Raw genomic sequence first — 27,064 nt, 5'->3', positions numbered from 1 at the left:
ATAGTTTTGATGTTAGATCTAAGATATGAGATGAATTAGGTGTGAAATTAGTAAAAAAAAATTGTAAGTAAAATTTTAAGATCTTGATTCAACAAACCCCCCTTAGTATCTTTTTTTCCATTAAATCCCCATGAAAGAAAATTTCCACTATGAGATGCTTTCAAGAGGAGAAACATATCAAGGGAAATAAGCACAACAAAAAGATAGAGCACAAAAGGAATCTACTAACTAAGGCATCAATAAGATCATATGATAACATGTAATATTATATCAAGTATGATAATATCTTCATTCTCCAAAGGAATTATAACTACAACACAATGGAGAAAAAGATACAAAAGAGAGAGATACAAAGAAGAGTCTTTTTGGGCCAATAACATGGAGACCAAAAAGAACTAGTGCTACCATATCATAGGAAACCAAAAAGACTAAAAAAGACCAATGATATGAATAATAGCACATGCACAACATAAAATGGAATAATGTATAGAAGAAGATAGATAGAAATAGAATAAAAAATTCTATTATGGATGGAATTCATATAAAGCCTTTTGTGTGTCCAACCCCCCACCCCCACAATCTTGGTTGAAAATGTTAGGGGAAGGATGGTGACTCATGAGAGGAACCATATCCATAGTGGTAGGAATCACAATGAGTTCTAAGAAAGGACTTTGACAGTCACTATGCTCACTACTAGGAGTTATTGTAAGTTCAAGTTGTGTAGAAAACATGTTAGGAGAATCATTATGTACATTAATTAAATCATCATCACTACTATCATCTAAAGTATCTTTCATATCTAGATTAACAAAATATGAAATATGAAGAGAACCATCATTTTTATCTGAATGCATAGTGTTACCTTATTGAACCTCCTCTAAAGATGCACATCAGGTGTGATGAAAGGAAAGTAAAGATTAAGATGAAGATGTAGGTTGAGAAGAAAAAGAAAATGCTTGAGCCTTAGCTCTAGATTTATGGTTCTTGTGACATTGACAAGCATGTTGATTACAAATAGTTTTACAAGGGATGGAAGATGGATTAGGATCAACTACCATAGGCTCCATACAAGGAACATCAACAGGTTTAGATGCAATAGTAGAAGATAAAATAGGTGCAAAAGGTCTAGATGAAGTAGGTAATATAGGTGGAGGTAAACAACCTGTAGGAGTACTAAGCTCCATAATCTTAGTTACTTTATGTCATTGATAGTTTGTATAAAGATTATCAGGATGAGTAGGTTTTTTTTCAGGATGAGATGGCCAATAAAAATAAATCTTAGCATAATCTCTAAGATGTGATGGTTTATAAAGAGAATGATTAATAGTGGAAATGATTCCATGAGGAGGAAATTTAAGATATTTATGAATAGGATAAGAAACATCTTGCATGAAAAAAAAGCCATGGAATACCAACCTTAACTTGAAATTGAACACAAATAGGAATAACCAAAAAGGTGGTAAAAATAGATTTCTTTAAAATAGTAGTAGATAAAGTAATAAGACCTTTAGGTCGGTAAAGAAAACCATTATAATTTTGAATCCAAATATGAGTTGAATCATAAGTATCTCTAAACAATCCTTTATTAAAAAGGTTTTCTTCAGTGATAACATTCACAGTAGAGGAATGGTCAACTAAATTACCATGAGAATGAATATGAACCACTCTAGTAGTGATGTAAAGATGACCATTCTGTGTCTTAAACATGTCAGACTGACTAAAGCTAATAATAGGTGGTGTTTGTTAAGGATCAAGTGGAGAAGAAATTGGAGGTTGAGACTCTAACTCAACATGATTAACCACATGATTTGCTTCTTATATTTTCTCATCATAATAAATATGGAAATTAGAAGAATAAGGTTAATTAATGGCATTCATTGAGTGTGAAGGAAAAGAATTAGTGTAAATCTTTGAATTCTGATTAGATGGTAAAAAAAACTTATTCTTATGATTAACTTGAGAATCAACATAAATATCCTTAGAACTAATAAGGTCTTAAATAGTGTTCTTCAAACCATAACACTTTTGAGTATCATGACTCGGTTGATGGTGATATTGATAGAAAGTATTAGAGTCAAAAGACTTAGGTAGAGGTTTACTAGGATCAATAAGATAAATAGGAGGAAGATTAAGAGCGCAAGAATGAATCAACTTATTCATCACCTCAAAAAAAGGCTTAGATAAATTAGTATATTGATGATTAGGATGAAATACAAAGGAAAAAGTAGTCATACCTCGAGATGTAGTAGCCACTTGATCACCATCTGTATGTGGAGATTTTATTTTGATAATTTTTTTAGATTTAGAGATCTTGGTTGAATGTCCAATGGCATCACTCTTATCACTAGAAATATGAGCCATTGGAGTAGAGCTCTTGAGTTGACTCACTTGTAACTATTAATGATAAAGCTCTACATGTAAGTGGGAAAAGGAGGCATACTCACCAAAGAGAATCTTATCCCTAATGTATTTTTATAAATTAGAAATAAAAATTTATTGAATATCCTGAGCAAGCACAAGATAAGAAATTTGAGCATACAAATATTTAAATCTATCAATAAAATTAGTAACTTTTCCTTTAACATTCTACTTATAATGCATTAAATCAGTTAAGAAAACTTGTGGACCACTATTATTCTGAAACTATTTAATGAAAGCATTAGCAAGAGTTTGACAAGAATCAATAGAATAAGGAGGTAGAGAGAAATATCATTGCAAGGCTCTATCCTTAAAGTTGTGTAGAAACAACTTAGCCATAAAAATATAGTCATGAGAAAAATCACTACATATAGTTTGGAAAGTTTTAACATGAATCATGAGATCTTCCTTACCATTATAAGTCTCAATATGAGGTACCTCAACATGTTGTGAAATAACAACACAAAGGATATCTAAGAAAAGGGGATTCACCATATCACATTGATGAAGGGTGATCCCCTTAATACCATAACACATATAGAAATAAAGAAACAACAAAAAATATGAGAACAAAATATGAACTTCTTATTATCACCACAAATGCAAAATATCACAATTCGCAAGTACAATATTCTAACCCACATGGGCACCTTCATTACAGTAATCTGCAAGACTAAGCTACGAACTACCACCCAAAGTTGTTCTAGAGAATGTTCAGGCCTTTCTTATATAGGAAATTTTATGTCACCTAAGAAGGTTCTAGACATTCAAACCTAATACCTAGGGCTAACAAACCCTCACAATACATATAGAGTCGGCCAGATACATCTATGACAATTATTTTATAAATTTTGGGTAGCCCAACTTTGGAAGGCCATAACTCTTGAGTTGTTGCTCTGACTAGCTATTATAACCACTTTTTAGACACACCAGGTCCTAATCTAGGGGCTCCAAATTGTGCAAGTATCCTTGTGTCAAGCATTTGGACCTCATTTGGGCACTCTAAGGCCTCCAACAGTGAGCTTGAAGATTTTTCTCCTAAATTTTCCACCAAAAATCTGCAATAACTTCTCTGATACTTAAGTTCGAGCAATGAGATTTTTATGGTAGGCTTATAACTCTAAAATGAACCTTCATGTAGAAAATGAGAACATTTCAAGCTCGTATGACAAACTTACTAAAAATAGAAAATTCCCAAAAATAGAAACCCCCTGCCTACTCATCCTTATTAAAATAGAAAAGACTGAAAATAAAATATATTTTGGGTGATGCAAGATTGCTCTTACACTTAGGATGTTCCTACATTAGACAACTAGAGTAATTTGAGAAGTGACTCCGTTGCATCTCAGGTGTTCAGACAAAAACCAAGACGATTAACCTCATCCCTTGCTAGCCATGATGAATCCTTTACTAACCTAGCTTTCTATTTGACTAGGTATTCCTCATAAGTTATGTTCCTTGTACTTTTTCCAACACTACTATCCAGTATCTCCTCAATCTCCTTTGTAGCCAAACTAGCTACTGGAATACTCCATTGCACTTCTACCACTTCATCTCCATCAGATCCTTCATAATACTCTATCACACCTAAAATATTAAATGCTAGTGAAATATTCAATTCAGCAAGCAACTCCACTTCATAAGAATTTCCAAAATTATGCCTTTTCACTATCTTGCATGGTCCAAAATTCTTCATTTTTAGCTTATGATATGTACCCACTTGAAAATGTTCCTTTCTCAAATGAACCATGATTTTATTTCCAATTTAAAATTCCTTAAACCTCTGTTTCACATCTACCTTTTCCTTGTACTGTGTGTTCATCTTTATGATGTTCTTCCTCACCTCATGGATAGTCTTCAAATGTTTAGCAAAATCTTTTGCTTTAGCACTAGTTATCTCTCCTTTATCCAACTACCTCAATTCAAAAGTATTTTTGGGACTACTCCCATATACAATCTGGAATGGTGATTTACTAGTACCCCTATTGAAATAATTATTATATGCAAATTTTTCCTATGGTAAAATCATATCTCATCCTTTTGGCTTGTCTCCAATCAAACACCTCAACAAGTTTCCCAAACTGTGATTCATGACTTCTATCTGTCCATCAGTATGTGGATGATGTAATAAACTAAACTTCAAATCTCTCTTCAACTTCTTCCATAATGTATGCTAGAAATACCCAACAAATTTGGTATCTTAATCTGAAACTATACTCTTTGGCAAACCATGTAACCTCACCACTTCTCTGAAAAACAACTCTACCACATGAATAACATCGCTAGTATTCTTGCAAGGAATAAAATGTGCCATCTTTGAAAACCTACCAACCACCACAAAAATAGAATCATGCCCTCATTGTGTCCTTGGTAATCCAAGAACAAAATCCATGTTGACATCCTCCCACGACTTCTCTAGTATAGGTAATGGCTAATACAACCCTATATTTTGCTTCACTCCTTTCCCATATAACATACTCTACAACTTTGTAAAAACTTCTTTACATCTTGCTGCAACTATGGCCAATAATAATTCTCAATAACCAAAGCAATGGTCTTATCTCTACCAAAATGTCCAACCAATCCTCCACTATGCTTCTCCTTGATGAGGTTCTCTCTCATTGAACTTCTTGGAATGCACAATTGGCTTCCTTTGAACAAAATACTATCCTAGATCATGAAATCAAACCACTTTGTCCTATCAAGTGTAACAGGTTTTGTACAAGCCTTCCATGCTTCACAAAAATCAAGATCATCTAGATACAAAGTACTAAATTCCTTGAACCCGACCACCTATATCTGCATTTCTATCAACAAAAGTTGTCTTCTACTAAGAACATCTACAACTTTGTTAGACTTCCCACTCCTATGTTTCAAAACAAATGTATAACTCTACAAAAACTCAACCCACTTCAAATGTCTTTGGTTCAATTTTCCTTGACTATTTAAATATTGAAAAGCTTGATGATCAATATACAAAACAAACTCCTTAGGTAGAAGATAGTGTCTCCACTTCTTCAATGATTGAACTATAGCATAAAATTCTTGATCATAAATAGAATATTTTATTTTTACATCATTCAACTTCTCACTAAAATAAGCAATAGGTCTACCTTCTTGGATCAAAATAGCTCCTATTACGGTACCACTAGCATCATAGTCTATTTGAAACACCTTTTCAAAATTAGGAAGTGAAAAAATAGGTTTCTCAGTAACTTTCTATTTCAATAGATTAAAACTCTTATATGCTCCTACAGCCCACTTAAATTCTTTCCTATCCCTTCTCATTGTTTTAGTCAAGGGTCCAAAAATACTACTAAAAACTCTTATGAACATTTTGTAAAAACTAGCCAGTCCATGAAAAGATCTTACCTCTATTACACTCTTTGATGTAGGCCATTCAAGGATACCATTCACTTTCTCTAGGTCCATTTTAGACCTTCTACTTAGACTAAAAATCCCAGGTACACCAACTTCTTTCTTACAAAATTGCACTTCTTCAGGTTTATCAAAAAAAATTATTCCCTCAACTTATCAAATATCTTGTGAATATGGATCAAATGCTCCTCTAATGTCTTATTGAAGATAAAAATAGCATCTAGGTAAATAATGACAAACTTACCTAGAAACTCCTTCAATACCTTATTCATGAGCCACGTGAAAGTTCTTAGTGCATTGGTTAGCCCAAAAGGCATGACTAACCACTCATATAGTCCTTTCCTTTTCTTGAAAGTAGTCTTCCACTCATCACCTTCTTCGATATAAATCTGATGGTACCCACTCTTTAGATCTTTGTGAAAAACTTAGTCCCACTCAAATAGTCCATAATATCATTGATCCTTGACAATGGAAATCTATAATTGATTTTGATCTTGTTGATAGCATGAGAATTTGTGCACATCCTCCATTCTTCATTCTTCTTTGGTGCTAATATAGCTGCTACAACACATGGACTATGACTATCTTGAATCAACCCCTTCCACAACAACTCATGAACTATCTATTCAACTCTTCAATTTCTATTGGTGTCATTCTATGCACTGCCTTGTTTGGAAAATTGGCTCCTGGAACCAAATCCATCTAGTAACTGATCTTCCTCATTAGGGGCAATCCATCAGGTACCTTATATGATACAATATTAGAAAAATTTCCTGACACATTTGCAAGTTTTGTAGGTACATCCTCTACTTCTTCTTAACTATCTTTTGGAATTATAGAAAAACACATATGCTCATGCTTCATACCTTTGAGAAACTCTTTTCCATCAAAAAAAACCATTTTTTGGCAGCACTACATACCTTTTCTTCTTTATCTTTCAAGAGCTTCAACTTATGTTTCACTCCATCCTTGGTTAGAGTGTAGGTATTTGCTCACTCAATGTGTATAGCATGCATGTCAAACTACCATCCTCTACATAGAAACATATGACATATGTCTGTAGGTATGATATCACAAAGTACCTCATCTTGGTAACTTCCAATCTTCAACTTCACTGAACACTGTTCATTGACCATGACCTTGTGGTCATCTTGCACCCAAGCAATACGATATGGACATAGATGTTTCTATCTCTTTAGCTTCAACTTTATGACCATCATTTCTAACACCATATTGTCAGTACTTCCACCATCAATTATCACATCACAATAATTATCTTCACATCTAAACCTTGTGCAAAACAAGCTCCTTCTTTGATTAGGTCCATTCTCACCACTCAGCAAGACTCTTCTATTAACTAGGACTTATCCTCTTTTAGCATCTTCATAATGTGATGATCTGGTATCTTTATCAACATGTGCAACTTTTTCCTAGCCTTCTATTCTTCAATATGTCCTTTCTTGGCATTGGGAACATTCAAATGCTCTATGCCCTTCTTCTCTGTAGTGAAAAAATTTTCCATTGAAGCCTCCTCTTCTAGATCCTTGTTCTCTATCTCTTCATCTCTAATATCTATCATTCTAATCATGGAAACAATTGGAATTTTTTTTCCTCTAGTTCTAACTACTACTTCTAGCCTTATCCTTCTTCTTCTGATCATCATTGCAGCCACCATAAGATAATCTGCTAGATCTTCCATTGTGACCTCTTCCACTATTCTTCTTGTCAAACTTCTTGCTCAATTTTTCCTTAACTCTTAGGGAAAAATAGCATACCTCCTCAATATTATTCATTCAAACTAGACTCAACTCATCCTAAATACTTAGCCTTAACCCATTATAATAATAGTTCACTTTCTCCTTATTAGCTTTTGCATGGCTAGTTCTAATGAGAACTTAGTAGAACTCTTTGGTATATTCTTCAATAGATTTTCTCACTTGCTTCAACCCTTGCATTTTCTTTAACAGATCAAGCTCATAATCTATAGGAATACATTTTCACTTCAATTTAGCTATCATTTGATCCCACCTGATGATTTTTTCCTTTCCCTTTCTATTTCACTCCAACTGAACCTCCTGCAACCAGATCTTTGCATGTCTCTTCAATTTGACCTTCACAAACTTGACCTTATTAGGATCCTCAATATCTTCAAACTCAAAGTACTCCTCTAATTCATTGATCCAATTGATCAGCTCTTTAGGGCTAAGATTACCCGACAATGTGGTAACTTCAAACTTAGGTCTTTTTCTTATCTTGGAGATGGCCTTAAAAAGCCTATCTTCCTCTAGGTTTAGAATTGCCGTTACTTTGGCATTTTCTTCTACTTCATCCTCATCATCACTTTCATCTCTTATGGGAAGATTTATTCCTTTGCATATTTGTTCTTCCAATGCTTGCATTTGTCTTTGGAGCGCTCAAAAACCCTCAGGTGTAACAACCACAACTCTTTCGACATGCTCTCTCTGTAGAGACATTTTCACGCTTTTACTAAAACCTTAGTGTAAACTACCTCACAATTGATAATCTATCTACATGCTCAGCCCAAACCATGGTCCTAGTACGAATAGCCCCACAGTTAGTGATTTGTCCACACACTCAAGAACTCTAGCTCTAATACCACTTGATGAAGGGTGTTCCCCTTAATACCATAACACATATGGAAACAAAAGAAAACTTGAGAACAAAATATGGACTTCTTATTATTGCTGAATATGCAAAATTATAGAATTCACAAGTAATATATGCTAACCCACAAGGTGCCTTCATTATAGTAATCTGGAAGACTAAGATGGGAACTACCACCTAGAGTTGTTTTACACAATATTCAAGCCTTTCTTAAATAGGAAATTTTATGCCACTTGGGAAGGTTCTAGACATTCAAACTTAATGCCTAGGGCTGATAGATCCTAACAATACATATAGAGTTGGCCAAATACATCTTTGACAATTATTTTAGAAATTTTGAACAGCCCAAATTTGTAAGGCCATAACTCTCAAACCATTGCTCTAATTGGATATTACAACCACTTTTTAGAAATATTAGCTCTTGATCTATGGGTTTGGAATTGTACAAGCACCTGTCCATCGAGTTTTTGGACCTCATCTAGACACTCTAAGGCCTCCAACAGTGAGCCTAAAGATTTTTCTCCTAAATTTTCCATTGAGAATCTGCAATAACTTCTCCGATACTTAAGTTGAAGCAATGATATTTTTATGGTAGGATTATAACTCTAAAATGAACCTTCATATAGAAAATGAGAACATTTCGAGCTTGTATGATAAACTTATTAAAAATAGCAAGTTCCCAGAAATAGCAGCCCCCTATCTACTAATCATTGTTAAAATAGAAAAGAATGAAAAGAAATTTTTTTTTGGGTGATGCAAGATTTCTCTTACACCTAGGATGTTCCTGCGTCACACATGTAGGAACATTGTACTTAGATTGGGTTAACTAAGCAAGTTATTTTGGTAAAGCAGAGATAGTTTGAACCAAGGTATTAACAATAGGATCAAAAGATGTGTTAGTAACTATAGGTATACTAGATGGATTAGGAAAGGTATTAGAAGTGGAAAGAACATGTATGGATGTTGGTGGATAATTAGAAAGATTTTTTGAGAAAGTAAAAGGAACTAAATTATAGGAAGGCAATAAAGAAGGAATGGAAGTAGGAGGAACACACCTAGTAAATGATACTAGGAAGACTAATACTTAAAAAAGTAGAAACTTGTGTAGAAGTAGTCATAAGAGGTGAAGCATATGTAGGTATACTAGAAAGAGTGGTAGAATTCATGATAGAGGGTTCAACAATGGTGGAACAAAGAGGAGGGTATCCTAACTATTGAGCACATTATGTCAAGGACTTTACATGAGTATTAACAAGGTGAGATATACCATGCAAGATAGAAAAAAAAAATTCATCATCATTAACAAGCTTCTTAAGAGCTTCAACAACAAAAACACTATCAAAATTCTAATTTTCTTGAGCAAGTCAAGTTTCTAGTTTATCAAATTCATTAGAAAGCTTATCAACTTGCGAAGGAGGAACTCTTAAAGGGTCATCCTCATCATGAGATGAGTGAGAAGAGTTATGCTTTGTAATAGGATTAAGATCATGAGAATAAAATTTGAGAATCATCAAATGAACCCATGAGTCTATTGCTTTGTCTGATGGGAATGCTATAGGTAGGGTTTGTGTAATTAAGATCATAAAATGGGAGATCACAAAAGGAAAATCTATTGAGATATAAACAAAGTAAATGAAATCCAATATAAGAGGAAAATATATGCAAAGTAATCCAACACTATAAAGATAGTGGGTTTACTTCGGGTTCACCAAAATGCTTGGTGATGAAATGGAAGCACTTTAATAGGATGTAAGCCTCCACTATATGGGGCATAAGTCATTCAAATATGTGTGTGTAGGGGAAAGAAGGGGATTTCTAAGTATGATTCCAGCTATGATCAAAATTAGATTAGCTTGGACCTAAAGGAAGAAGGGTGCTAATACTAAATCTGAGTTATAAAGAGGAATGCAATACCAAGAAATACACTCTTTTAGGCCCTTGATAGGACAATGTGAATGTGAAATTGAACTAATTTTTTAGGAAATGTAAATATAGATGCTATGTAAAGACAATTAGTCCAATTAAGATGCAAATCTAGGGTAGAGATATGAAATGAAATGAAATGTAAAAGACTCACCTTGAAATGTGTAAAGGAAGATGTGTTTTTGCTTAATAACTTTTGGATCTAAAACTTTTCTAAACTTCCATCCGTGGATCTTGGAATTAAAAGACAAAAGGAGAAAAACCCATAAATCCCCTAGAATCTAAGACTAAAGGACTATGTTGACATGGAAGGACATCCTACAACTAGGTTAATGTAGTCCATAGCTCCAACACTGACAACTCCAAAAAGCTTATGAGTTGTAGGTTCTAGGTCTATAATTCTTTTTGCTCCCAACCTGCATATCACCATAGAAAAGAAAGGTTTGGGGGTTGCGATTTGATGAGGGCTCACCTTGGTCAAGCCCTTGATTAAGGAATTAACCATAAATGAGAAATGTAAATGTAAATCACTCTAAAGAACAAGATAAATGTTAGGATTCACCTTGTTCATATGTATGTATTGTGTGTGTAATATTTTTGTAATGTAGATCTTGAATTAGGAATGTAGGATATCTCCACACTTTGCAATGGATCTATCATAACTACATCATGGTGCCATGGATATGGATATGCATAAATGAAGAGGATGAATGCTTCAATATGTATCTCCTTCCTTGATGGCCAACAATGTGCTAGGCCTTGAAGAGGAAATGCTCACAAAGGACTCTCTAATGATACATAATATCTTCTTGAATACTTGAAAATGCTTGAGTACTTAAACTCCTTGAAAACAAAAGACAAAAAATCTTCACTAGAGAGTAGAGCTTGACAATGAGATCCATGAGATATGAATTGCTTGATGAGATTATGAAATAAAGCCTCCAAGTCTCCTTATGTATGAGTTTTTCAAAAGGGAAAATAATATAGGTTGACTAGATAATGACCATTAACTAATTAAACCCCTGAGGACTTTTGGGCCTCGAGATTAAAAATTGTCAACAACTAGGTTAACCTAGGTCGGCCTAGTCTAGGACTATGTCAACATGGGAGGACTAGGTCAGCCTAGTCTAGCAAGATAGGTCATGGGTTCCATGGAGAGCCAGGATAGATACCAGAGAGATAAAGTAGAAATATGGAATAGAGAAGAGGAAAAGAAGAGCAAGCATGAGCATATCCATGGTTCGAAGAGGGTATCATAAAGAGGAGAGAGCTCAATGGTCTTGAAAGGCAAGTGCATACATTTTAAGATGGTACAAGTGAATACATGAACTTCATTACAACTTTACATGATTGCAAAATAATCAAACCAACATTACACTATCAGGGTTCAATTCATTCAAGTTCCCATTGAATACCAATACTTATCAACTCTATCACCATCATACTTTCTTCAAATCCTCTTCATCAATCAAATATATGACACTCTACTAAATTGTCATAATGTCTAACCAACTAAGGGTTGCCATCAATGACAACATAATAACTGTTATGACCCTTTTACATACAATAATAGCATTCTTAGTTGTAATATCAGTTGGGGATAACATTTCAATGGGTCATAAGAGATTATAGATTACCCTATGACCCCTTTGACCCATTCAATCACTATGTGTTCTTAGGGGTCCTTAAACCCCTAACAACATAGATAATATGATCCAAAGGGTCATAAGGGTTTACTATATACCATATGACCCCTTTTGACTCATTCAATTACATTATTTATGTCATCAGGGATCCTAGGACCATTAACCATACATAATTTGATCCAATGGGTCATAAGGCATCATATGGTACCCTATGACTCATTTTGATCCATTAGATCATATTATGTGTGCTTAGGGACCTTAAGATCCATAAGGATATGGATCATGTGATTTAATACGTCAAAAGGGGTCATAGGTTACCCTATAACCCTTTTTGACCCATTAGATGACAATTTATGTTCTTAGAGGTCATAGGAACCCTAATGACATTATTTAATATGTTCTAATGGATCATAAGGTGCCTTATGACTCCTTTTGATCTATTAGATCACATTATGTGTTCTTAGGGTCTAAGGATGTTGATAATGAGATTGAATGGGTGAAAAGGGATCATATGTTACTCTATGAGCCCTTTCAACCCATTCAAACACACTATGTGTGCTTAGAGATCCTAGAATCCCTAATGACATAGATAATGTATTTGAATTGACCAACTAAATCACATTGTGTGTGCTTAGGGGTCCTAGGACCTCTTAGAACATAGATAATGTGTTCTAATGGGTCATAAGGGTTCCTAAGGTGCCCTATGACTCCTTTTGATCCATTGGATCACATTATAAGTTTTTAGGGGTCAGCATCGATAATGTGATTGAATGGGTCAAAAGGGGTTATAGGTTACCCTATGGCCCCTTTTAACCCCTTGGATCATATCATGTTCTTATGGGTCCTAGACCCCTAAGGACATAGATTATATGATGAAATGGGTCAAAAGAGGTCATGGGATATCATATAGCCCTTTTGACCTATTAGAACCATTATATGTATGGTTTCGGGTCCCCATACCTCTAAATACATAAATACAAACAACCAATATGTAAAAAGGGGTCATGGGGTGCCCTATAACCCCTTTTTACCCTTTAGAAATATTATATGTATGCTAAAGAGTCCTTCGACCCCTTAAGATTGATATAATGTGAAGTAATGGGCCAAAAGGGGTCATTAGAACTATGACCCCTTTTGAACTATTATATGTGTTGTTAGGTTTCCCCAAACCTCTAAAGAAACAAATAATGACAAGTAATGGGTCAAAATTCATCATTAGGTAATCTATGACCCCTTTTGAACCATTAGAACCATTAAATATATGTTAATAGGTCCTCAGATGCCTTAAGACACACATAATGTGATCTAATGGGCAACAGGGGTGGGAAAAAGGGGTCATGCTCTTTTGACCCATTAGAATTATTATATGTATGGTTAGGAATTGGAGGTCCCCTAAAGACATCATAATGCCAACCAATGTGTCAAAAGGGGTCATTGGGTACCCTGTGACCTCTTTTGACCCTTTAGAAACATTATATGTCCTCTTTTGACCCATTAGAATTATTATATGTATGGTTAGGAATCAAAGGTCCCCTAAAGACATCATAATGCCAACCAATGTGTCAAAAGGGGTCGTTGGATACCCTGTGACCTCTTTTGACCCTTTAGAAACATTATATGTCTACTAAGGGATCATTGGACTTATAAAGGCACATATAATGTGAATCAAAGGGTCAAAAGGGGTCATAGTGACCTCTTTTGACCCTTTAGAAACATTATATGTCTACTAAGGGATCATTGGACTTATAAAGGCACATATAATGTGAATCAATGGGTCAAAAGGGATCATAGGGTACCCTATGACCCCTTTTGACCCTTTGAAAATATTGTATGTGTGTGAAGAGGTCCTTGTACCCCTTAGTCAAAAGGGATCATAAGCTACCCTATGACCCATTTTGCTCCTTTCAAACTATTATATCTATCATTAAGGGTCCTTATACCCTCAAAGTAATGCATATTAAGGGTCCTCAAAAGGGGTCATAGGTATTATTTTAACAAAATAAAAATCTATTTTTTCTTACTCTTTTTAACAAATTGAGTAGTCGATTTATTGAAAACAACTTTAAATATATTGGGTATCTAATATGTATTGGGTACCTAATATTTTTGGGTATCTGATATGCCTTATTATATATTTTTTGGTATTAGACTTGGTGGGGAAATAGTTGGCATAATTTTTTAAGTACTTTTGGACATTTCAAAACTTCTTTTTTTCATATTGTCACTTTTTGGCTACTTGTGATCCTGCACATACCCTAAATCCTTCTAAAATTAGTTTTTTTTGCAAAAATTGATGACAATTGGTAATTATCATATAAGCTTTGTTAACATAGTGAAGACTAGTTATGACAATGCATACATATATTTACCTTAGATTATGAAGCCTACCAACATGATGTATAAGGAATGTGTGATGGAAAAACAGTCAAGGAATACATTTTAAAGTGAAGCATTTTCTATGGTGGAAAAGAAATCAAGGAATACATTTTATGGTGAAGCATTTTCTACAACATGAAATTTGGAATTGGTGTACATAGATCTATATGGTCCTGTAAAGATAAGAATATTGTATGGTGAGAAGTGTTTTATTTATTTTTTTGATGATTACACTAGAATGATATGGGTTGTTTTTCTAAGAGAGAAATCTGAAGCATTTGATAATCTCAATATATTTAAAGAAAAATTTGAAATGAATCTGGATTTTTAAGGTCTTATAGAAATTGGGAGTTCACATCAAATAAATTTGATGCATACATTTAGGATCATGGAATTCATAAAAAAACTTCAGCACCTAGAACACCACATCAGAATGGAGTAGCAAAAAGAAGGAACATAATTATTTGTGATGTAGGTAGAGAGATGTTACTTGAAGGTAATATAATACATATTCATTAGAGAGAATAAATTAGTATTACAATATACACCTTGAATAGAGTTTAGATAAGGAAAGGAACAAGTAAAAATCTTTTGAACTTTAGTTTTGTCATACACCTGCAACAAAGTACTTTAAAATGTTTGGAAGAAAACGCTATATCAAAAAAGATGATGAAATATAAAATTTTCATCCTAGAAGTGATGAAGGTCCATTTATTGGTTATTCTACTAAGAGTAAGGCTAAAAAATGCTATAACTTAAGAATTAAGAAGATTGTAGAAAGTACTAATGTGAGAATTGATGAAATATTTCAAGCGCAAGAGAGAACGTTTGAGTATGATTCATATGAGGATACTAATAAAGAAAGGAAAGTTTGAGATTAGATCAAAATCATAATACAGAACATGAACAATTATTTAGATTGATAATAGAATTAATGTTTAGATCAAAGAGCCTAGAGAAGAACACAGAACACAAAATTATGTTACTTTAAATCATCTTGATGGTAATATTATTGGGAATGCAAGTAGTGGAGTAATGAAAAGAGGTAGAATGAGGAATGAACTACATTTTATTTCACAATTTTAACCTAAAAATACTGATGAAGCATGTCAAGTGTTAGCCTGATTTTTTCACTTTCCTACTGTCTTGTTAAAATATGTGAAAATCAGGAAGAACTATGTCTAAAATGTTTAGAGTTTCTAAAATTTATGTTAGCCCTTATGACAAAACCCTAGGTCAAATTTTGTTTTGTTTTTTCATTTGATTTCATTAGAAATACATTTGTCTTTTAAAGGGAGATATGTGAAAAACCTTGTTATGCTTTTATATCCCTAAGTTTTAAGCTAATGTTTTATCTTTATGTTTCATGATCTCTTGTATATTTTAAGTCACAATTGAAAAGTCTCAATAATCATAACATTGCCATGCTTTTTTTATTAACCATTTCCAAGGTGGCAAAAGAGAAAAATGGTCTATTTTGAGCTTAGTGTGGCTTTGTAGCGACTGACAACAACATCAAAGTTGGAGATGTGAATGAGCAAAATAAGGAAGAGCGCATGATTACAATTCATTTTTGACTTAAGGCAATTCAAGTGGTGTTTCTGTGATAAAATGAAAAGGGTTAAGGCAAAATCGTCATTGCAAGGTCATAGGTCATAAAATATTGAAAATATCTTAAGTTGCGACCATGTGAATAAAAGGAAGTAGTTAATAGAGATGTCAGCGTAACATTGCAAGGGATCAGATAAAATGTGAAGATTAAGCTATGAGGATACAAAAAGGCATAGATGGTTAAGAATTATAAGCAAGCATACCTTCACACATGGGTTAAAGAAACCTTAGGTTAATGAAACAAGGCTATGAAAGCTTCTAGTCATGCCTTCATGAGGTTAATTATTGAGTTAAGGTTTTAAGTCGTGAAGAAAAAAAGAAAGGAAGGCAGTCAAATAAAGCCCTATTCACATGATCACACGGTTAAAATATGAAGGTGATGTCTGGGATGTGAAACTATGAAAGATGTTTAGCAGTAAGAAGAAATGTTTGTCGCTAGATTGCAAAGATTTGATGCAAGGTAATATGTTAAGTTGTGATGAAGCAATTTGTTGATCACTGTAGTTAAGATTTTACATTATCACACCATCGTTGGAGCTAATGAATAACTAAGAGTAAAGGTCGTGAAGTGGAAAATGCTATGGATTGTACCTTCACAAGGTTTAACTGTACTTGCCAAATTGATGTTACAAACATGCGATGATAAGTTTAGAATAGCTAGGGTTAAAGACTAGTGAAAGTTCACAAGGGTTCACATAATGGTTCAAATTCAAGTGGCAAAGCTGCAAGAAGAAGATAATGGTCAAACAAAACAATAAAGCACATCTTCACAAGTCAAGAGTAGAGGTAAAAAAATAATGATGTGAAGCTACAAACAAAGGTATTGTTGTAGTTAAGAATGTTTTTCATATTCACGCATGGTTCCATAGAAAAAAAAGGTATCATATTGTGATGTTGCAAGATGAGGAAAATGTTAAAGGAAAATGCTTGGCGTAGCATCGCACGGTTAGAACAAACATCTTGTCTGATGATTGCAGAGGAGTAATAAGGTAAGAATATAAAGTAGTGCATCATTGCAAGGATAAAAGATGTTAGGGTATAATGATAGTGAAGGTGTGAAATGTTAAATAAAGCATTCATCATCGAATCACAGCGGTCTGAAGGGTAAAGTAAAACAAAGTTGTAAAGGAGTGAATGAAGGTATTTGTAGCATCATAAGCCAAACTTAGTAGTTAGAAAGATAAGTTGTGAGGTTGCAAAAAATTAGAAAAGTAACCCTAGTTGCAAGGTCATAGCTAGAATCAAGAAGAACATAGAAGTTGTGGTGGAAGAGTGAACAAAGGTATTCGCAGCATTGCAAGCCAAACTCAGTAGTTAGAAAGATAAGCTATGAGGTTGTGAAAGATCAAAAAAGTAACCCTAGTCTCATGGTCACAGCTAAAATCAAGAAGAACATAGAATTCATGGTGAAGGAGTGATGAGTTTGTCTTCACATCATTGTAACTATCAGTTTTAAGGCATGAAAGTAGTTTTAACGGCCACGTCTAAGCTAGATAAAAAGAACATGAGTTGGATGTATGAAGATATGAAAAAGCATAGATTTTGCCATCTTTTCAAGAATTGATAGGATTTCAAGTGTGTTGATCTTAAATGCCATTAATGTTACGCTCCCATTGTAGGAAAAAATAGTCTAAAAGATAGGGAAATTTTCATTATTGTTTTCATAATTGCTTAATTTTCCTTAGTGAATTTTGAGTTGCAAAGTGATTTCTAGTGACTTGACAGAATTACTTGCAAAAATAGCTCAGAAAGAAGGAGAAATAATTGCACAAGCAGTGATTGAAGACCAGCTACACTGCCTAAGGTTTCCAGCATGTTTTTAGAAGAGTGGATATATATTTTGCCTGATTCCACCAACACCCAAAATGCAAATGATCTTGCTTTCAAAGACCCGTATGCATCATGTAGAGACACAGATGTTCCTAATTGAGATGGATATGAATTATTATGGTATTTCTACAAGAATAGAGTAGAAAAAGTTCTAGTATGTAACCCTTGGGTGAGGAACTTGGGCAAATTAATTATGCCAAAAGAGTTTGCAGACATGGACTTGGTGAAAGCATTAATAAAATGCTACAATATTGTTAATAAGTCATTCCATAGAAGGGATAGAAGCATTTTCCTATCCTTGGATAAAGAAACATTCATAGAAGCATTTGATTTGGGTGGACCTATGTCACTGCCAATTGAGATAGAGAAATTGAATGAAAATTTTAAGAGTCATAAGAACTTCTACATCGGTAGGATTATGATCTGAAACATTCCTTCGATAAAGAAGAATGTGGGAGAAATTCCAAAGAAGAAAGATTCTTAAAAGATTATGCCCTTGGAATTCTTCCAAACATACTTTCAAAATATTGTGTTTGGAATCAACAAAGCCCTAGGTTCAGATGGAATCATGAATACTTCATAAGCACATTACATCATGGCTTTGAAAATCCAAGACCCAAATCATAATGTTGGGTATGATTTTGTGGAATATATCATTGATTGTATCTATAAAGAGATCATTGTTTCCCAACAAGGAGAATTTAAGGATTCTAAATTCCATCATTATTCCCTAATCATGCATCTGATCATGTCCGAGAATGTTGATATATTTGATCAAAGTTTCTTCAAATCTACACAAGATTGGGGAGAAAGGCTACCAATAAAAAGATGGACAAGGATATGGCAAATATTCTACCCATATTCTAATGTCATTTCTTTCTATAATGATTTTGTTCATCCAATTTTAAAAATGATAGGATTGTTAATTGAAAGAACCCCTAGGAGTGTCAGAAATGTTGTTAGACCTAAAATGTGCTTTGATATTGGAAAGCAATTAACATATGATTGTGGAAGTATTTTCTTTTTTGAAGAATATACTATTATAAGAATCTTTGGATGCCCTTAGCCATCCCATATCCTACCCAAGTATTTCCTTGAGAGATTAGGATTTGTAGAAGTATTTTGGAAATTGATTTCTTTGAATAGAGAATACTTGGGAAAAGGTGTCAAGAAAGGAACCTTATTGTGTAGATGCATGTTAGTAAACAATTTTCCTTATAAATGTTCATATGTAAGAACAAAGAAAAGCATGCAAACTAACAAATGAATTCCTATAGAAGAGGCTCAAGAATTCTCTGCTTGATGTTTCTTCACTAAAAACAGGAGCAGCTACCTTTATTATAATGAGAAATTTTTGATCTAAAAGACTCAACAGAATGACCTTTTCAGGAAAATGATCTACTGAAAGTGTTGAATCAACTTATTTTATCTCATCAATACAAAATAAATTTTAATGCAAAAGAACCACTCGATTTTAATTATCAAGATGATCCACATATTTGAAAATTAAAACTATTGAGTAGGTAGATTCGATAAAACTAACTTCTCACAGCATCCCAAGTCTTGAACTGACAATTTCAAAACAAATAACAAACATAAGTAAAAGCTTAAATAGTATCTTTAGAAATACTGATTTAAATAGGCAGACAATAGTATCCACTAACAAAGCTTTTAACCATAAATCAAACTGTAGAGTTTCATTGTATCTGCAAAAATTCTGAAATGCTACTTCTAACTTGGAATAAAACCACAAACAAAAATAGTTTTGTCTATCGATCTGCTAGAGAATTCTAACCCCTCTACCATACTAATTATTACATATATATAGGCATGGAGCTGGACTCTCACCAAAATTACCCCGCCAGGAGTTAATTGTCTTTTGCTAAAGTAACTGCTAACTGAAATGCAAGAACAATGAAACCAGGAAAAGAAAATATAACTAAGCGATTAAGTATAACCGCTTTTCTTGATCAGGTAGTGTTGTCTCCACTTGCCATTCCTTTCACCATCTTCCATGTTTCATAGGCAGTCGAAAAGGCTGAGATGACGAATTGATGCGGCAAACCAATATAGGCAAACCTTTGCTTCAAGATTTCTTTCATCTTCTTTAGTTCAGCAACCTTTTCTTCATGCATTTCCAAGTGTTTTAGATTGATGATTAACATAGCCTCGGTATGTGCCACATTAAGAAAGTCTTTCTTAGCCGGTTCCTTCTTGTCTTGCCATTCTTGGAACTTCTCCTAAACCTCTTTGATTAGTTGATCTGATTGGGCAACAGAGTCATCTTCTTTTCTCATGAACTATTTGGAAAACCACTTAAGGTCATTTTGAATAATCTGGTGTATGACCTTAAGCTCTTGCAATGCTTCTTTAATTTTAGTTAGTCCTTGTGTTAGTGCTTCATTCCTCCATTCGATGCAATCTTTGATGACATATAGGGCCTTTTCATCTAGACCAGCTACACGGCATTCAGCCTGAATTTTTGTAGGCCAAGTTCCTACACATCTTCCAACCACATCACCACCTTTGTCTAGTTGTTCTTCTCTTTTTCATATCCTTCATTGCTTAATTCCACCTTTTTAGTAATTTTCAATATTTCCTTCGAGGCATGATCCAAGTGACCCATGTATTTTACGGTATCATGTAGAACATCCTGAAACCATTCACATGTTACCTTAGCTACCACTTTTCTCTTATGTAGATTCTCCAATGATTGTTAATTGGTTATAGAGGACACATCAATTGGTTGTAGAGGACACATCCTATCATTCTCCCGACCTTGGAGTTCAAATACCAATTTTCCTAGAAAAACATCATTTACCCGTTTAAACTCTTTGCATAATGTATTCTCTTGAAGATCACCGTAATATTGGTAGATGGGCATGTCCTCAACCCAAGGTGCATGTGGAAGATATTCCCATTCTTTAAATGTTGCTAGGATGTAAATTATATAGGAAGATAGGAAAAATGAACCACAATTGTTAACAGTTATTAAACCCCTATGCAGTTTTTCTGCTATCAAGTCAGACATCCATGAATTTAATCCCTTCAACGATCTTCTATATGAAAAAGTACATCCATGACTCCCAGTGGAATGCATGCTCATTTCCCTTAACCCTATTCAGCAAAAGAACAATATCTAAAATTTCTTTTATAAAATGCTCAATAGTTAATGGCTCGAGCAGTTTAGAACTTCCCTCTATTGGTTTCAAAAGCCAGGACTGAGCTATCTTGTTGTCATAGCTTTTTTTTTTTTGATGTACAAGCATTCTTCAAATTTCCATGGCTCATAGGGTTCCTTTTGAGGAATCCTAAAGGTCGAATGGACACTGGTTCTATTGATTCTAACAATCACTTTCCTTGAGGCTTTCTTAATACACTCAGAAATAGGGTCATAATGGCTTGCACATTCAAGGATGAGTTTAGGGTATGTGATAGTAGCAAGAAAAGTGGTGGCTTCTAATAATCCACTATCAACTAGCTTCTAGTAAATAGGGCTTGGCTGGCTATTCTTGGCTCATTCAATCACCTCAAATAAATTCTTATTTACCAAAAATGTGTCACAAATTTCAAGTAGTGAACTGAGCAAAGATGGCTTCTCTGACTTAGGCAATTTTGGGCCGAAAAGTGTCATGATTGCTAATAAAGATAGGTTTACAAGATACGGCTTGAAATATGTCAAAATAAAGAAAATACAATTTGAAATGCAAAGGGGTATGATAATGCACTTACAGTTTGACAGAGACAAAGCCTGCAACTTGCCCTTCTTACTCGAGAATGCTAAAATTTCTTCGGAGAAAGTGGAATGAGTGGGAAAGGGCTAAAATGAATGCATTTAAGGAATGATTTGTGCGAGAGATTGCGGGATAGATTTGGCAAGTAAGTGCAATAATTACTCATTCATGTGGCATGAATTGAAAAAGACGTCGCATGTGCTTTATTTTAAATACTCCATCAAATCCGCACGTATGCTTCTATGTTAAGTGATCATGACATGAAAATTTTATCCCTCAATCAAATCTTGTCTTAGCCAAACACCTATTGCCTTAAATCCTTCCATTCATAACTTCTTATTTATTGGGAAATGTTATACTGGGACCCACCTTGATTTGGTTCGAAGATTTAAAACCTGCATACAACTTTCGTTAGTGTGCAACATTGACACTGAAGTTGAAGTTGAAGATTTGTGTGACCGGGTTTCAACTTTGACTTCAACTTAACTAAGACCAACTCAAGGAAAGAGATCGAACTTGATGCATGAAGACTGAGGCAGACCTGAACTTGAAGTTGAAGTAAACTAAAACTTCAAGTTCAACTTCAGGAAAAGAAAACTTGGGACTAAAACATACTAGGGTGCGAGAAAAATATAAGCACTAACAATCGGCTCCTATTGGGGAATGAGACTAAAAGGATTATTGATGAACACAGGGTCTTAGGCTTTGCAAATTGACTCAAAAGACAATGACACAAAACAAAGGATGAAACAAGAATAGATAAACAAATAAAAAGATGGTATTTACAATGAGACGCGAAATGGACTTAAAGATGGTACAGCTTGAGATCCTGCCCGTTGTAGGATAGGGGAAGTTCATCTCCATTAGGGTATTGCAGTTTGAAAGCATTAGACCCTAGTTCTTCAGATATTACAAATGGACCTTTCCATAAGCTTTCAAACTTAGAATGAGCTCCTTTGGGTTCTCTTTTCCTGTCCCATAACAGCACCTGGTCTCCTTTCATGAATTTTCGTGGTCTCACCTTTTGATCAAAAATCTTCTCAACTCTTGCCTAATGATTTGTGATGTGATCCACTAGCTCTCTTCTTTCTTCTTCTATTTTTTGGAGATAAAGTATTCTCTTCTCAATGGAAGACTGGAACATTTCGTCTTCAATTACTTTTTGTAGATTCAATGTAGCTAGTTCTAAAGGCAAGGATAGTTGTGCCTCAACTCTATACACTAATTCAAAAGGTGTCATGCCTATGGCTCTTTTAGGAGAAGTCTTGTCATCCCAAATTGCATATAACTTCTTGTACCAATATTTTCCCTTTTCATCCACCAATTTTTTAATAATGTTAACCAAGTTTTTATTTGTGGACTCTACTTGCCCATTGCCTTGAGGGAACTAGTTTGAAGAATGAGACAAATGGACACCATGATCATAACAATATAATTGAATTTCCCTGGATGAAAAATTATGTGCATTATCTGTCACTATTTCACTAGGGGTACCAAAATGAGTAAAAACATTTTCTGTCAAAAATTTACACACCACCTGCGAGGTTGTTGCTTTAATAGGAAATTCCTCTACCCATTTAGTAAAATAATTAGTAGTGGTGAGGTTGTGTGTATGTCCTGCACTTAAACTCAGACTAATAGGCCCTATAAAATCCAATCCCCACAGTTGAAATGGTTCTTCTATGATCACTGGTTTTAGGGGTAGAGCAACTAATTGTGGTTTCCTGGCAAACAGTTGACACTTTTCACAATTCCTAACCCAATGGTAAGCAGCTTTAAACATTCCTGGCCAATAGTATCCACTTCTTAGGATCTTGAATGTTGTTACTGTTGATGAAAAATGACCTCCGTAGGCTCCATCATGGAAGGTTCTCAGTAACTTATCATGTTGGTCAATATCAACACATCTTAAAAACATACCATCTAAACCTCTTTTATATAAGATATCATCAATTATAACAAACTTGGCTGCTTTGAGTTGAAGGGTTCGATGGTCTTTTCCTTTCACATGATCAGGGCATCTTCCGTACATTAGAAAATAAGCAATATTTGAATAACATTCATCTTTGAGACTTACAAACAAGCAGGTGGGATATGATTCCTCTTTTTCACCTTCTGCAATAAGCTTGCACAAGCCTTGTCCTTGAACCAATTTAGTTTTCCTAATATCCAAATCAAATTCTTGGACTTTTGCTACCCATGTGGCCCGATCATTGACCGCTACATCTTGTTGTGTGAGAATGCTCTTGACAGTGGTGGATGGCACATACACTACGGAATGAGAGTGTAGAATATAGTACCTAAAGTATTTTACTACTTTTATGATAGCAAAAGCTTGCTTTTTAGACAGAGAGTAGTTAAGCTCATGTTTCTTTAGAGGTACGCTCATAAAAGAGATAGGCATCTATTCCCCTTTATCATTCTTTTGGAGCAATATGCTTGACATGGTATGCTCAGATGCATAATAATACATTATAAAATCTTTTTTTAATCAATATGAAAAAGCATTAGGGCTTTAGCAATAGCTTCTTTTACTTCCTTGAATGCTTTTGATGCTGGCTCATCCCATTTGAAATTCTGCTTCTCACTAAGGTAGCTTGGCCATAGGTTTAATAGTTTCCTCAAAATTAGGTATGAATTTTCTCAAGAAATTGATTTGTCCAAATAAGGATTTAATGCCATTTTGATTGATAGGAAGACATAGCTACTGGATGGCTTTCACTCTTTCTAGGTCAATTTTGATACCTTCTTTTGAGACCATGTGTCCAAGTAACTTTCCTTCAGTCACGAAAAAAATTGATTTCTTGGGATTCAACGAAATTCCTTGATCTCTACATTTCTGGAGTACTTTTCTCAAATCTTTTAGGTGTTTCTTTCATCTTTTGGAAAACACTGTCATATCATCGAGGTACACTGTGATGCATCTATCCAATAAGTTACCAAAGCTTGAATTCATAGCTCGCTGGAAGGTGGCACTGGCATTTATTAAGCCAAAAGGTATTCTTTTTAGGCAAAGATTCCCCATGGTGTTGTAAATGTTGTTTTGTGTTGATCATCTTCGGCAACCTCTATTTGGTTATAACCTGAGAAACTATCTAGAAAAGACATCATTTCTGAACTAGCAACTATTTGAAGAACCTGATCCATTATTGGAAAAGTGAAATTGTCTTTCAAACTTGCTTGATTAAGGTTTCTAAAATCAACACAAATCCTTATCTCTCCATTCTTTTTTCTGACTAGCACTATGTTTTCCACCCATTTGGAATGATGGATTGGAAATATAATGTGAGCTTTTAGCATCTTATCTATTTCTTTGAATATTGCATTAGAAACTTTTGGATTATATGTCCTCAATTTTTTCCTAAAAGGGGAGGTACCTGCTTTCAAAGTAATATGGTGTCTGAATTTACCATTTCTGAAAGTCTTCAAATCATCATAAGACCAAGCAAAGACATCAACATATTCTGATAGGAGCTTAGTGAATCTAGCTTTCTCACCTTCATCACAGCAAGTTCCCAAATTGATAATTTTGGGATTATTTTTATCTCCCATATTCACCTTTTCATAATTAGCATTCGAATCTTCTTTAGATGTTGCATCTTGAGCTAGGAAGGTATCTCGCCTATCAAAAAGTTTTTCAAACTCGACCAGGCCTTTAGGTATTACATTCCCTTTTAACTGTAACACATCACTCTCGTCAGGTAAATCAGGACAAAATTCCCTACATTCCACACTTGAGCCTTCAAAGTAGTTCATAGAGAACTTCTCAACACTTTGCAAGAAAGCATTAATATGAGCATCTTCTTTAAATACTTTCCAAGAATTATTATTATCAGGGACACTTGGTCTATGAATGATTTCCATTAAATACTTCTTGTTTATGAAATCAAGATGAGGAATTAACAAAGAAGCTAATATTGCTAAGGAGTCTACCTTGTCATTCAGTTCTTGAGGGATTCCTTCAATTGCAAATGCATCAAAACCTTCTATTTCATCCCATACATGGTTCCTATAATGCTTTAGTCTCTGGTTTTTAATTGAAAACATACCTTTAACTTGTTTCACTATTAACTCAACATCTCCTCTCGCTTTTAATAGCTTAATGTTCCTTCTTTTGGCTTCTTCTATGCCTAGAAGTAGGGCTTCATATTCAACTGTATTGTTAGTATTTTCAAAGGAAAGCTTATAAGAAAAGGGGAAGTTTTGATCATCAGGTGATATGAGAACTACACTAGCTCTAGATCCATTTGAACAATAGCTCCCATCAAACTCAAGGGTCCATAGCAGGTCATCTTCTAATGATTTCTCACCTGTTTTCTCATTTTCAGACATAATCAAATAATTAGCAAAATTAGTTTCTTGATAAAGAATTTGAGATTTAGGGTCATCAGATGGAAAGACTATGTATTTGGATTTTGTTTTAGGTAATAAGGTTACTTTCTCCTTCCCAATAGGTATCACAACTTGAGACCAATCCATCTTAACTTCCCCTCCTAGATCTCGACAGAAAGTCCAACTAAGAAGCATGCTATATCTTGTGGGGATATCCACTACTAGGATGGTGAGCTTAATTCTTTTCTCAAGGTAAGTAGCTAGTGACACTTGGGCATCTTTTATTTGACCCACCAAGGGTACTTGTTTTGAATCCATGGAGTAACATTTGCCAAATGTTTTGGTTAAAGGAAGATCCAAAGCTTTTGCTACTACTACTGGCATTATATTAGCTGAAGCCCTTGAATCTATGATGTAGTTATTCAACTTAAAGCCATGTAAAAAGAGGGAGACATAGAATGGATCAGGTTTGTAGTTATAAGAGGGTTAAGGACTGATTGGGTCTAGTTGAATTACCTCTTCCTAAGATTTTTGTGTTTCTGATTTCTTGCCCTTTGAAAATTCTTTCTTCTGTTGAGCAACTATTTTGTTTCCTTCCAAGACTTTGACCTCATTGATCTATTTGGTTGCTTTTTCAAGAGCTGACTGATTAACATACTCAATCAACTTATTAAGTTCATCGAGATTCATTCTCAAATATTCTGCAAGAGAAATTTGTATCATTGATGTCTTACAAAACTCAACAATGTCAAATGTGGTATCAAAACTAGCCACTTTCTTTAAGATTTGAGGGGTAGCTATTGAAACAAGTGATGACTTACCTTCACTTTCTCCTTTCACCCTTTGTTCCTTGGCCTGAGTGGGGGTTGATTTATTTTTATCATGAGTATCAGCTGATCTAGTTCTTTTCCCTCGGGTCAAGACCGAACGTGAAGCCTCTTCTAAGGTCAATAAGATGTCATTACCCCTATCAGAATTAGATTCATACTCAAGGTAATAATTTATGGAGTCGCCAGGTTGCTCAGAAGATTCTTCTTCTATTATTACATTAGTGGAAGCCACTTTTTATGCTTCAAGCTACTAATATCTAATATTTTTAGGGCAAGAAGCTCCCTCATGATCATTTGTAAGATGCAAAACACAAATGTTGTTTTTGCTAGGTGGAGCTTCAATTTGTAATCTTTGTTGACT

At 34.4% G+C, this 27,064-nt stretch overlaps 1 pseudogene; it reads right to left on the bottom strand.

Annotated features, from left to right (window-relative positions):
• LOC149540186 (serine/threonine-protein kinase VPS15-like) overlaps window positions 1-25,873 on the bottom strand; it is a 119,426-nt pseudogene extending 93,553 nt beyond the window's left edge.
• Window positions 25,874-27,064: the final 1,191 nt, after the last annotated feature.

The sequence above is a fragment of the Cupressus sempervirens genome, chromosome 9, assembly GCF_028749045.1.
Source record: "Cupressus sempervirens isolate cs-2001-9-10 chromosome 9, ASM2874904v1, whole genome shotgun sequence".
Taxonomy (NCBI): domain Eukaryota; kingdom Viridiplantae; phylum Streptophyta; class Pinopsida; order Cupressales; family Cupressaceae; genus Cupressus; species Cupressus sempervirens.
This window is presented reverse-complemented; position numbering and strand designations above follow the sequence as displayed.